The sequence below is a fragment of the Rhinoraja longicauda genome, chromosome 35 (genome assembly GCF_053455715.1).
Source record: "Rhinoraja longicauda isolate Sanriku21f chromosome 35, sRhiLon1.1, whole genome shotgun sequence".
NCBI lineage: Eukaryota > Metazoa > Chordata > Chondrichthyes > Rajiformes > Arhynchobatidae > Rhinoraja > Rhinoraja longicauda.
Window position 1 is genome coordinate 618,542 of NC_135987.1, and position 11,338 is coordinate 629,879.

Genomic DNA, 11,338 nt, shown 5'->3' on the forward strand with positions numbered 1-11,338 from the left:
ACTCTCTTTTGAATACTTTCAGTGAATTAGCCTCCACTGCCTTGTGAGGAAGAGAATTCCACAGATTCACAAGTCTCTTCGTAGAGCAAAGAATCTAACGAATTGGTCAGGAGCCGAGTACATCCGTGATCATTATGTCAACCACTGATTCACCAATAAAATTAATTACATGATGCAACGAAGCAAATGTTTCCATTGAAAAATAATGTTTCTCATGAGAGCTGCGAGTATTTGTATTTTTTTCTAAATATCAATGGAAGAAATAGCAGAAGATGGTTTCGATGCATCGACCTCTGGTTTATGGGGCCAGCACGCGTCCTCTGCGCCACTCTGCTTTCATGCAAACATTCTTTGTGTTTGTGCTCCTTTTAATGATTTTGTGGTGTTCATTTCTACAGTTTCTTTTTCTTGTGTTTGCTTTTTTCTTCATAATTAATAAGTGCAAATAGTATCAGGCCATTCACCCCATTAACTTTACTCCACCATTCAATTATGGCTAATCTATCTCTGCCTCCTAACCCCATTCACCTGCTTTCCCCCCAACACCTCTGACATAGAGCATTTTGGGCTAACGGAATCAAGGTATATGGGGGAAGCGCAGGAACAGGGTACTGATCTTAAATGATCAGCCATGATCATATTGAATGGTGGTGCTGGCTCATAGGGCCAAACGGCCTACTCCTGCACACATTTTCTATGTTTCTGTGTAACAACTAACTATTTATTGCTGTCACCATTTCTTAACCAAATGATCCAAATCCGACCTGGAATACCGGTTACATTTAGAAAGAGAAATAACTTTTCCCCGTCTTGGAATTGAACCCTGGTCTCTCGTGTGACAGGTGGGGATACTAACCAGCTAAGGAGGAACCATTTTGCTGTGTACCTAGATTCGGCTAATTCAATCTTCAAGACATTATGTCTCCTTGTACTTTGAAATATTTAACTCACTGGCTGATTTGTGTGGTCTCGGCCTCTTCCACTATCCAGTCACTTATTCAAGTACACAGTACTATTTAATTATTTCCCGTTGTCTTTTTGCTGTTAGAAAGCAGCAGGTGGACAGTGGGCAAGCCACACAGTCACATTGCACTGGACACGGTTCCGTTCCGCACTCATCAACGGAACCGGCTGACTTCCGTCCTAAGAAGGTCCTGACAATATGTAATAAAGGGGCTTTAAATACGGGACAAGGTGACTTCACCGCTCGCGCCCCACGTGACCTCACCGAGCCAGCGGCCACGTGCTCCCGCTCCACCAATGACGGCCGCCCGGGCCGGGAGCCGGGTAGCATCCTCCGTTGGGTGAACAAACAGGGCTCCGCACCCCGACCACGCTCGGTTCTGCTCCCCGAACGTAAAACGGCCCCACTCCCCGAACACACTCGGCCCCTCTCCGCGAAAACACCTGGCCTCACTCCTTGAACTCCGTTAACGATAACGAGCGCCATTAGGCTACACTGTTCGGTCCTACAGTTCAGGCCAAGGGCGGTGTTGTATGGGACATACAACTTTTGCCCAAAATACAGGACCCCATGCTAATACGGGACAGTTGGCAACCCTACCCGCTCCGCGAACACACTCGGCCCCACTCCACGAACTCCGATAACGTTAATGAGCTCCGTTAGCCTACACTATCCGGGCCTGCAGTGTCCGGGCCAAAAACGGCCCGCGGGCATAACACGGGACAAGAGCGGTCGCGTACGGGACAAACACAATTTTCCCAAACTACGGGACGTTGCGACTAATACGGGGCAGTTGGCAACCGTAGGAGCTCCCCCACAGCAGTCAATCCCAGTCTCTCATCTCTGTGCCGCTACCGCTACCTGTCTCTGTCTTGCTGCCGGTCTCTGTCCCTCTGGGTGTGTGAAGGTGTGTGCGTGTGAGGGGGGGTGAGGGTGTGTGTGTCGGGGTTGGCGGTTGGGTGGTGACGGGTCGGCTGCCCATTGGTACGCGCAGCCCCGCCAACACATTCAAACCGCGGCGGTTAGGGTGTGGCGCGCGCAACACAACCCCCCCTCAGTGTGATGCCGATTTCAAGCATTTAGTGCGGGGCCTCGAAAGTGCGGGTCCCGTAGCAAATCGCACTTTTGCTACTATGTTAATCCAGCACTGGGTGCTGACCCGAAATGGTACCCATCCATTTCTCCAGAGATGCTGCCCAACCCGCTCAGTTACTCCTGCACTTTGTACCGGTCTTTGTTGTAAACCAGCATCTGCAGTATTTTGTTTCCACATTTCGTCTGATTGATGCGGGTTCCATTTCTGCCCATCGCGCTGTGCGTAATTCTGATGTCCGGACCTCGAAACTCCCTGAAATGAACCCGTGAAAGAACAACAACTGCGCAGAACTCGAGGGCCCGAGCGACCTGCCCCAGCCGCCTTCATTAATTAATTCACATTGATGATTCTCGTTGAATGTGAAGATGGATTTAATCGCCATTTAATTCATTATTATTCCCTGTGAGCTGGTCAGTGGGTCAGCGATGGAATCCCATCTTGCACCTTTACCCGGTTTGGTGCAGCTTCCTGATATCACCATATTCCACATTCCCCCGGCAAACTCAGTCACATACCAACATGTGCCGACGATTGGTGCACACCGAGTGCCATCAGCCAGCTGTCAGTCTGAAGAAGGGTCTCTACCTGAAACGTCACCCATTCATTCTCTGGAGAGATGCTGCCTGTCCTGCTGAGTTACTCCAGGTTATTGTGTGAATCTTCAGTTTAAACCAGCATATGCAGTTCCTTCCTACACTATTTATTCCGTGAACTCTCTCTCCTCATTCTCCCTACGTTCCGACATAGACTTCCTCTTGTCCTCTTGCATGGACAGAACAGAAACATGGACTTCGGCCCAAGGTGTCCATGCCGACCATATATTACCCATATTTGTTCTGTACCAAAGTGCTGCTTAGATACATACATACACAGTTACATCGACAGTAAGTGCAGGAGTAAGTTAATCGGCCCTTCGTGCCATTCAATGTGATCATTGCTGATCATGCACAATCAGTACCCCATTTCTGCCTTCTCCCCATATCACTTGATTCCGCTAGCCCAAAGAGCTCTATCTTTGAATACATTAAGTGAATTAGCCTCCGCTGCCTTCTGAGGCAGTGAATTCCACAGATTAACAACTCTCTTCATAGCGCAGAGAATCTAATGAATTGGCCATGAGCCTAGTACGGCCGTGATCATTATGTCCCTTGAAGAAATAGCAGAGGATGATTTCGATCCATCGACCTCTGGGTTATGGGCCCAGCACGCTTCCGCTGCGCCATTCTGCTTTCATGCAAACATTCCTTGTGTTTGTGCTCCTTTTAACGATTTTGCGGTTTTCATCTTTCACATAATACAGGTTTTTGTTTAGGTTTGGCTTTTTTTGTTCATAAGTTCATAAGTTCATAAGTGAAAGAAGTATTAGGCCATTCGGCCCATCAAGTTTACTCTACCATTCAATTATGGCTGATCTACCTCTCCCTCGTAAACACATTCACCTGCTTTCTCTCCAAAACCTCTGACATAGAGCCCTTTGGGCTATTGGAATGAAGGGATATGGGGAAAAAGTAGGTACAGGATACTGATATTAGATGATCAGCCTTTATCATATTGAATGGTGGTGCTGGGTCGTAGGGCCAAATAGCCTACTCCTACACCTATTTACTATGTTTCTATGTAACATCTAATTATTTATAGCTGTCGCCATTTCTTAATCAAAAAGATCAAAATCCGACTTGGAATTGCGGTTACATTTAGAAACAGAAATACCGTCTCCCCGTCGGGGAATTGAACCCCGGTCTCCCGCGTGACAGGCGGGGATACTAACCACTTTATTAACGAGGAACTATTTTGATTCGGCTTATTCAATCTTCAAGCCATGATGTCTTCATGTGCCTTGAGATATTTCACTCACTCGCTGATTTGTGTGGTCTCGGCCCCTTCCACTTATTCAAGTACAGTGTCCTATTGAATTATTTCACATTGTCTTTTTGCTGTCAGAAAGCAACAGCTGGACTGTGATCGAGCCACACGGTCACTTGGCACTGTAGACGGTTCCGTTCCCTACTCGCCGATGGAACTGCGCGGTTTAATGGTCAGCTCGGCATCCTTCTGACAGGACTGGATTAAGCCAGAGTGGGGCCTGTGGCATATGTTACAGCCCGGAGCCCGGAGCTCGTTAACTTTATCTCAGTTCGAGGAGCGAGGGCGAGTGTGTTCGGGGAATGTGGCCTGTAGCATAAAGGGGCCTTAAATACAGGACAAGGTGACTTCACCGCTCGCGCCCCACGTGACCTCGCACAGCCAGTGGTCACGTGCTCACGCTCCACCAATGACGGAAATAGGTTGCAACCTCCGTTCGGCGAACACTTTCGGCCCAGCTCCCCGTACACACTCGGCCCACTCCCCGAACACACTCGGCCCCACTCCCCGAACAAACTCGTCCACACTCACCGTACACACTAGGCCCCACTCCCCGAACACACTCGGCCCCACTCCCCGAACACGCTCAGCCTCGCTCCTCGAACACACTCGGCCCCACTCTGCGTAATTCTGATGTCCGAACCTCGATACTTCCTGAATTGATCCCGTGAAAGTATAACAACTGTGCAGATCTCGAGGGACCGAGCGATCTGCCCCAGCCACCTTCATGAATTCATTCACTTTGGTGATTCTCGTTGAGTGTGAAGAGGGATTTAATCGCCATTTAATTCATTATTATTCCCTGTGAGCTGGTCAGTGGGTCAGGGATGGAATCCTCTCCCGCGCCTTTACCCGGTTCGGTGTAGTTTCCTGATCCAACCCGATTCCACATTCCCCCGGCAAACTCAGTCACATCCCAACATGTCCCGACGATTGGTTCACCCAGATTGCCGTCAGCTAGCTGTCTGTCCGAAGAAGCAGGACTCTTTCTCTTCAGAGCTGCTGCCTGTCTCGCTGAGTTACTCCGGCTTTTCGTGTCTATTGTCCGTTTAAACCAGCATCTGCAGTTCCTTCCTATATTATTTATTCAGTGGACCCTCTCCTCATTCTCCCTACATTCCGACGTAGACTTCCTCCTGTCCTCTTGTATGGCCAGAACAGAAACGGGGACCTCGGCCCAAGATGTCCATGCCAACCATATATTACCCATCCCTGTTGTGTAACAAAGTGCAGCTTACATACATAGATACTATACATAGACAATATGTGCAGGAGTACGTCATTCGGCCCTTGGAGCCAGCACCGCCATTCAACGTGATCATGGCTGATCATCCACAATTAGTATTCCATTTCTGCCTTCTCCCCATATCACTTGATTCCGCTAGCCCAAAGAGCTCTATCTTTGAATACATTCAGTGAATTAGCCTCCACTGCCTTCTGAGGCAGTGACTTCCGCAGATTCAAAACTCTCTTCATAGCGCAGAGCATCTAATGAATTGATCAGGAGCCGAGTACGTCCGTGATCATTATGTCAACCACTGATTCACCAATAAAATTCATTAAATAATGCAATGAAGGGCAGGACTGGCAGCTCAATATTCCAGGATATAGAATCTTCAGGAGAGACAGAGAGCAGGGTTTTGCAGTATTAATCAAAGAATTTATTTCTGCTGTAAGAAGGGATGAAATATTAGCGGGTTCCTCAAATGAGGCTATTTGGGTGGAATTGAGAAATAGAAAAGGGGCATGCGCCTTACTGGGTGTATACTACAGACCCCCAAACAGTCAGAGGGAAATAGAAGAACATGTAGGCAAATCTCGGGGGGGGGGGGGTGAAAACAACCGGGTAGTAATAGTAGGGGATTTCAACTTCCCGAATATTGATTGGGATAGCCAAAGTGTCAAGGGCCCAGAGGGTGCAGAGTTCCTACGGGTCATCCAGGGGGGCTTTTTGAGCTAATATGTTGAAAGTCCAACAAGGGAGGGGGCGGTTTTGGACTTAATCTTGGGAAATGAGGCCGGACAGGTGGCTGAAGTGTCAATAGCAGAGCACTTTGGTGACAGTGATCACAATTCAGTGATATTTAAGGTGGTAATGGAAAAGGATAAAGAGGGACCAGAGGGAAAATTTCTAAATTGGGGCAAGACCGATTTTAATCTGACAAGGCAGAAGTTGGCCCTGGTGGACTGGAATCAGCTTCTCGTGGGGAGGACCGCATCAGAACAGTGGGAGTCATTCAAAGGAATAATTGAAAAAGTACAGAGGAAGCATGTACCCCTAAAGTTTAAGGGTGGGATAAACATGTCCAAAGAATCTTGGATGTCGAACGATATAGTAGGATTGATTCGAAAAAAAAGGGGGGCTTTTGGAAGGCATAAAGAACTTAAGGCACAGGCATCATTAGAGGAATACAGAAGGTGTAGGGCGGTTCTTAAAAAAGAAATTAGGAGAGCAAAAAGGGGCCATGATATAGCACTAGCGGGCAAAATAAAAGAAAATCCCAAAGTGTTCTATAAGTATATCAAGGGTAAGAGGATAACGAGGGAAAGAGTGGGGCCCATCAGGGACCATATTGGAAAGCTGTGTGTGGAGCCAGAGGACGTAGGAGATTTTTTAAATGATATTTTTGCATCTGTTTTTACGAGGGAGGAGGGCGATGCGGACTTAGAAATGGAGCAGGATGGTTGTGATGTTCTTGAGCATATTGCTAGTGACAGGGAGGCGGTGCTGGAGGCTCTGGCAGGCTTAAAAGTGGATAAGTCTCCGGGCCCTGACGAGATGTATCCCAGGATGCTGAGAGAGGCAAGGGAGGAGATTGCGGTGGCTCTGGCACAAATTTTCAGAGCCTCTCTTGCAACAGGGGATGTACCGGAGGACTGGAGGATAGCTAATGTTGTGCCATTATTTAAAAAGGGCAGTAGGGATAAACCTGGGAACTACAGGCCGGTGAGTCTGACTTCGGTGGTGGGGAAGCTGCTAGAAAAGATTCTGAGGGACAGAATCAGTCTTCACTTGGAGGATCGAGGGTTAATCAACGATAGTCAACATGGCTTTGTTAATGGAAGGTCGTGTCTGACTAACTTGATTGGATTTTTTGAAGGGGTGACCAAGGAGGTAGATGGGGGTATTGCAGTGGATGTGGTACACATGGATTTCAGTAAGGCTTATGATAAGGTCCCACACAGGAGACTAATCAAGACGGTAAGAGCCCATGGGATCCAGGGCACCTTGGCAAAATGGATAAAAAACTGGCTTAGTGACAGAATGCAGAGGGTGATGGTAGAAGGTTGCTTCTGTGACTGGAGGCCGGTGTCCAGTGGGGTGCCGCAGGGATCGGTGTTTGGTCCCTTACTGTTGTAATCTACATTAATGATCTGGATGTCAACGTACAGGGCACGATCAGTAAGTTTGCAGATGACACAAAGTTAGGGGGGTGGTGAATAGCGAGGAAGGGATCTGCAAGCTGCAGGAAGATATAGATGAGATGGTCAGATGGGCGGAGCAGTGGCAGATGGAATTTAATCCTGAAAAGTGCGAGGTGATGCACTTTGGCAGGAATAACTTGGAGAGGGAGTACACCATGAATGGAAGGACCCTAGGGAAGACAGGGGTACAGGAGTACAGGTACACAAGTCCTTGAAGGCAGCAGGACAGGTGGACAGGGTGGTCAAAAAGACATATGGGTTACTGGCCTTCATTAGCCGGGACATCGAATATAAAATTAGGGGGGTAATGATGGAATTGTACAGAACACAGGTGAGGCCACAGCTGGAGTATTGTGTAGTTCTGGTCACCACATTATAGAAAGGATGTGATAGCTTTGGAGAGGGTGCAGAGGAGATTCACCAGGATGCTGCCAGGGATGAAGGGCCTCGGCTATTAGGAGAGACTGAGCAGACTGGGGTTGTTTTCCTTGAGCAGAGAAGGCTGAGAGGGGACACGATCGAGGTGTACAAGATCATGAGGGGCATAGATAAGGTAGATGGCGGGGAACTTCTTCCACTGGTGGAAGGTTCAATAACGAGGGGACATAGATACAGGGTAAGGGGAGGGAGGTTTCGGGGGGATGTGAGAAATAACTTTTTCACCCAGAGGTTGGTGGGGTTGGTGCCAGAGGGGGTGGGGTTGCTCTGCTGGTAAGGAATGATATTCATTCCCTTGCAAGGGGTGACATAAAATCAGGAGATGTTGAATCAGTATGGATAGAAATGAGGAATTGTAAGGGTAAAAAGACCCTAATGGGAGTTATCTATAGGCCCCCAAACAGTAGCCTCGACATAGGGTGCAAGTTGAATCAGGAGATAAAATTGGCGTGTCACAAATGTAATGCTACGGTGGTTATGGGAGATTTCAACATGCAGGTAGACTGGGAAAATCAGGTTGGAAATGGACCCCGGGAAAGAGAGTTTGTAGAGTGCCTTCGAGATGGATTCTTAGAACAGCTTGTACTGGAACCTACCAGGGAGAAGGCAATTCTGGATTTAGTGTTGTGTAATGATCCTGATCTGATAAGGGGACAAGAGGTAAAAGAGCCATTAGGAGGCAGTGATCACAACATGATAACTTTTACTCTGGAAATGGAAAGGCAGAAGGGAAAATCGGAAGTGTCAGTATTACAGTATAGCAAAGGGGATTACAGAGGCATGAGGCAGGAGCTGACCAAAATTGACTGGAAGGAGGCCCTAGCAGGGAAGACGGTAGAACAGCAATGGCAGGTATTCCTGGGAATAATGCAGAGGTTGCAGGATCAATTTATCCCAAAGTGGCGGAAAGACACTAAGGGGAGTAAGAGACACATGTGGCTGACAAGGGAAGTCAAGGACAGCATAAAAATTAAGGAGAGGAAGTATAACATAGCAAAGAAGAGTGGGAAGACAGAAGATTGGGACTCTTTTAAAGAGCAACAAAAGTTAACTAAAAAGGCAATATGGGGAGAAAAGATGAGGTACGAGGGTAAACTAGCCAATAATATAAAGGAGGATAGCAAAAGTTTTATTAGGTACGTGAAGAGGAAAAAAATAATCAAGGCAAATGTGGGTCCCTTGAAGAGAGAAGCAGGGGAATTTATTATGAGGAACAAAGAAATGGCAGACGAGTTAAACCGTTACTTTGGATCTGTCTTCACTGAGGAAGATACACACAATCTCCCAAATGTACTAGGGGCCGGAGAACCTAGGGTGATGGAGGAACTGAAGGAAATCCACATTAGGCAGGAAATGGTTTTGGGTAGACTGATGGGACTGAAGGCTGATAAATCCCCAGGGCCTGATGGTCTGCATCCCAGGGTACTTAAGGAGGTGGCTCTAGAAATAGTGGAAGCATTGGAGATCATTTTTCAATGTTCTATAGATTCAGGATCAGTTCCTGTGGATTGGAGGATAGCAAATGTTATCCCACTTTTTAAGAAAGGAGGGAGAGAGAAAACGGGTAATTATAGACCAGTTAGTCTGACATCAGTGGTAGGGAAGATGCTGGAGTCAATTATAAAAGACGAAATTGCTGAGCATTTGGATAGCAGTAACAGGATCATTCCGAGTCAGCATGGATTTACGAAGGGGAAATCATGCTTGACAAATCTACTGGATTTTTTTGAGGATGTAACTAGGAAAATTGACAGGGTAGAGTCAGTGGATGTGGTGTACATCGACTTTCAGAAAGCCTTCGACAAGGTCCCACATAGGAGATTAGTCGGCAAAATTAGAGCACATGGTATTGGAGGTAGGGTACTGACATGGATAGAAAATTGGTTGACAGACAGAAAGCAAAGAGTGGGGATAAATGGGTCCCTTTCGGAATGGCAGGCAGTGACCAGTGGGGTACCGCAAGGTTCGGTGCTGGGACCCTAGCTATTTACGATATACATTAATGACTTAGATGAAGGGATTAAAAGTACCATTAGCTAATTTGCAGATGATACTAAGCTGGGGGGTAGTGTGAATTGTGAGGAAGATGCAATAAGGCTGCAGGGTGACTTGGACAGGATGTGTGAGTGGGCGGATACATGGCAGGTGCAGTTTAATGTAGATAAGTGTGAGGTTATTCACTTTGGAAGTAAGAATAGAATGGCAGATTATTATCTGAAAGGTGTCAAGTTAGGAAGAGGGGATGTTCAACGAGATCTGGGTGTCCTAGTGCATCAGTCACTGAAAGGAAACATGCAGGTACAGCAGGCAGTGAAGAAAGCCAATGGAATGTTGGCCTTCATAACAAGAGGAGTTGAGTATAGGAGCAAATAGGTCCTTCTACAGTTGTACAGGGCCCTGGTGAGACCGCACCTGGAGTACTGTGTGCAGTTTTGGTCTCCAAACATGAGGAAGGATATTCTTGCTATTGAGGGCGTGCAGCATAGGTTCACTAGGTTAATTCCCGGACTGGCGGGACTGTCGTATGTTGAAAGGCTGGAGCAATTAGGCTTGTATACACTGGAATTTAGAAGGATGAGGGGGTATCTTATTGAAACATATAAGATAATTAGGGGATTGGACACATTAGAGGCAGGAAACATGTTCCCAGTGTTGGGGGAGTCCAGAACTAGGGGCCATAGTTTAAGAATAAGGGGTAGGCCATTTAGAACGGAGATGAGGAAGAATTTTTCAGTCAGAGAGTGGTGAAGGTGTGGAATTCTCTGCCGCAGAAGGCAGTGGAGGCCAGTTCGTTGGATGCTTTCAAGAGAGAGCTGGATAGAGCTCTTAAGGATAGCGGAGTGAGGGGGTATGGGGAGAAGGCAGGAACGGGGTACTGATTGAGAGTGATCAGCCATGATCGTATTGAATGGCGGTGCTGGCTCGAAGGGTTGAATGTCCTACTCCTGCACCTATTGTCTATTGTCTATTGTCTATTGTCTATTGTCTATTGTCGGAGGGTGGTTGGAGTCTGGAACTCACTGCCTGGGGTGGTGGCAACAACCTCTGGATTCCCTCCCACTCAACCTCACTACACCCAACGGATACTCCTACATCAATAAACCACGCTCGGAAGGCCGAGGTGGTGGGATTGCCGTAATTCACTGACAGGACTTCAAGATCAACCTCATCTCCATCTCATCTGCTCCTTCATTTGAACACCTGGCTTTCAAACTCTCTGGCCACACACAATTAGTCATGGCAGTTGTCTACCGCCCTCCCAAACCACACCCATCATTCCTTTCTGACTTCTCTGACTTTCTGACCCAGTTCTGTTCTCTCTCCCCCTCAATCCTCCTCCTCGGTGATTTCAACATCCATATGGACTCCACTGACTCCACAATAACCGCTGACTTCACTGAAATACTCAACTGCTTTAACCTCACTCAACACGTCAATTTTCCCACACATAACCGTGGGCACATTCTGGACCTTGTCTGCTCCACTGGACTAAATCTACATCACCTCTCTGGCTCACTCCCAAGCCTATAAAGACCACCTGCAGCACTACA

General features: G+C 47.5%; 1 non-coding gene across 1 annotated transcript; it reads right to left on the bottom strand.

The window, feature by feature from the left end:
• Nucleotides 1-3,773: 3,773 nt before the first annotated feature.
• Nucleotides 3,774-3,845, bottom strand: trnad-guc (transfer RNA aspartic acid (anticodon GUC)). The gene has a single exon. It is a non-coding gene; the product is annotated as a tRNA-Asp (tRNA).
• Nucleotides 3,846-11,338: the final 7,493 nt, after the last annotated feature.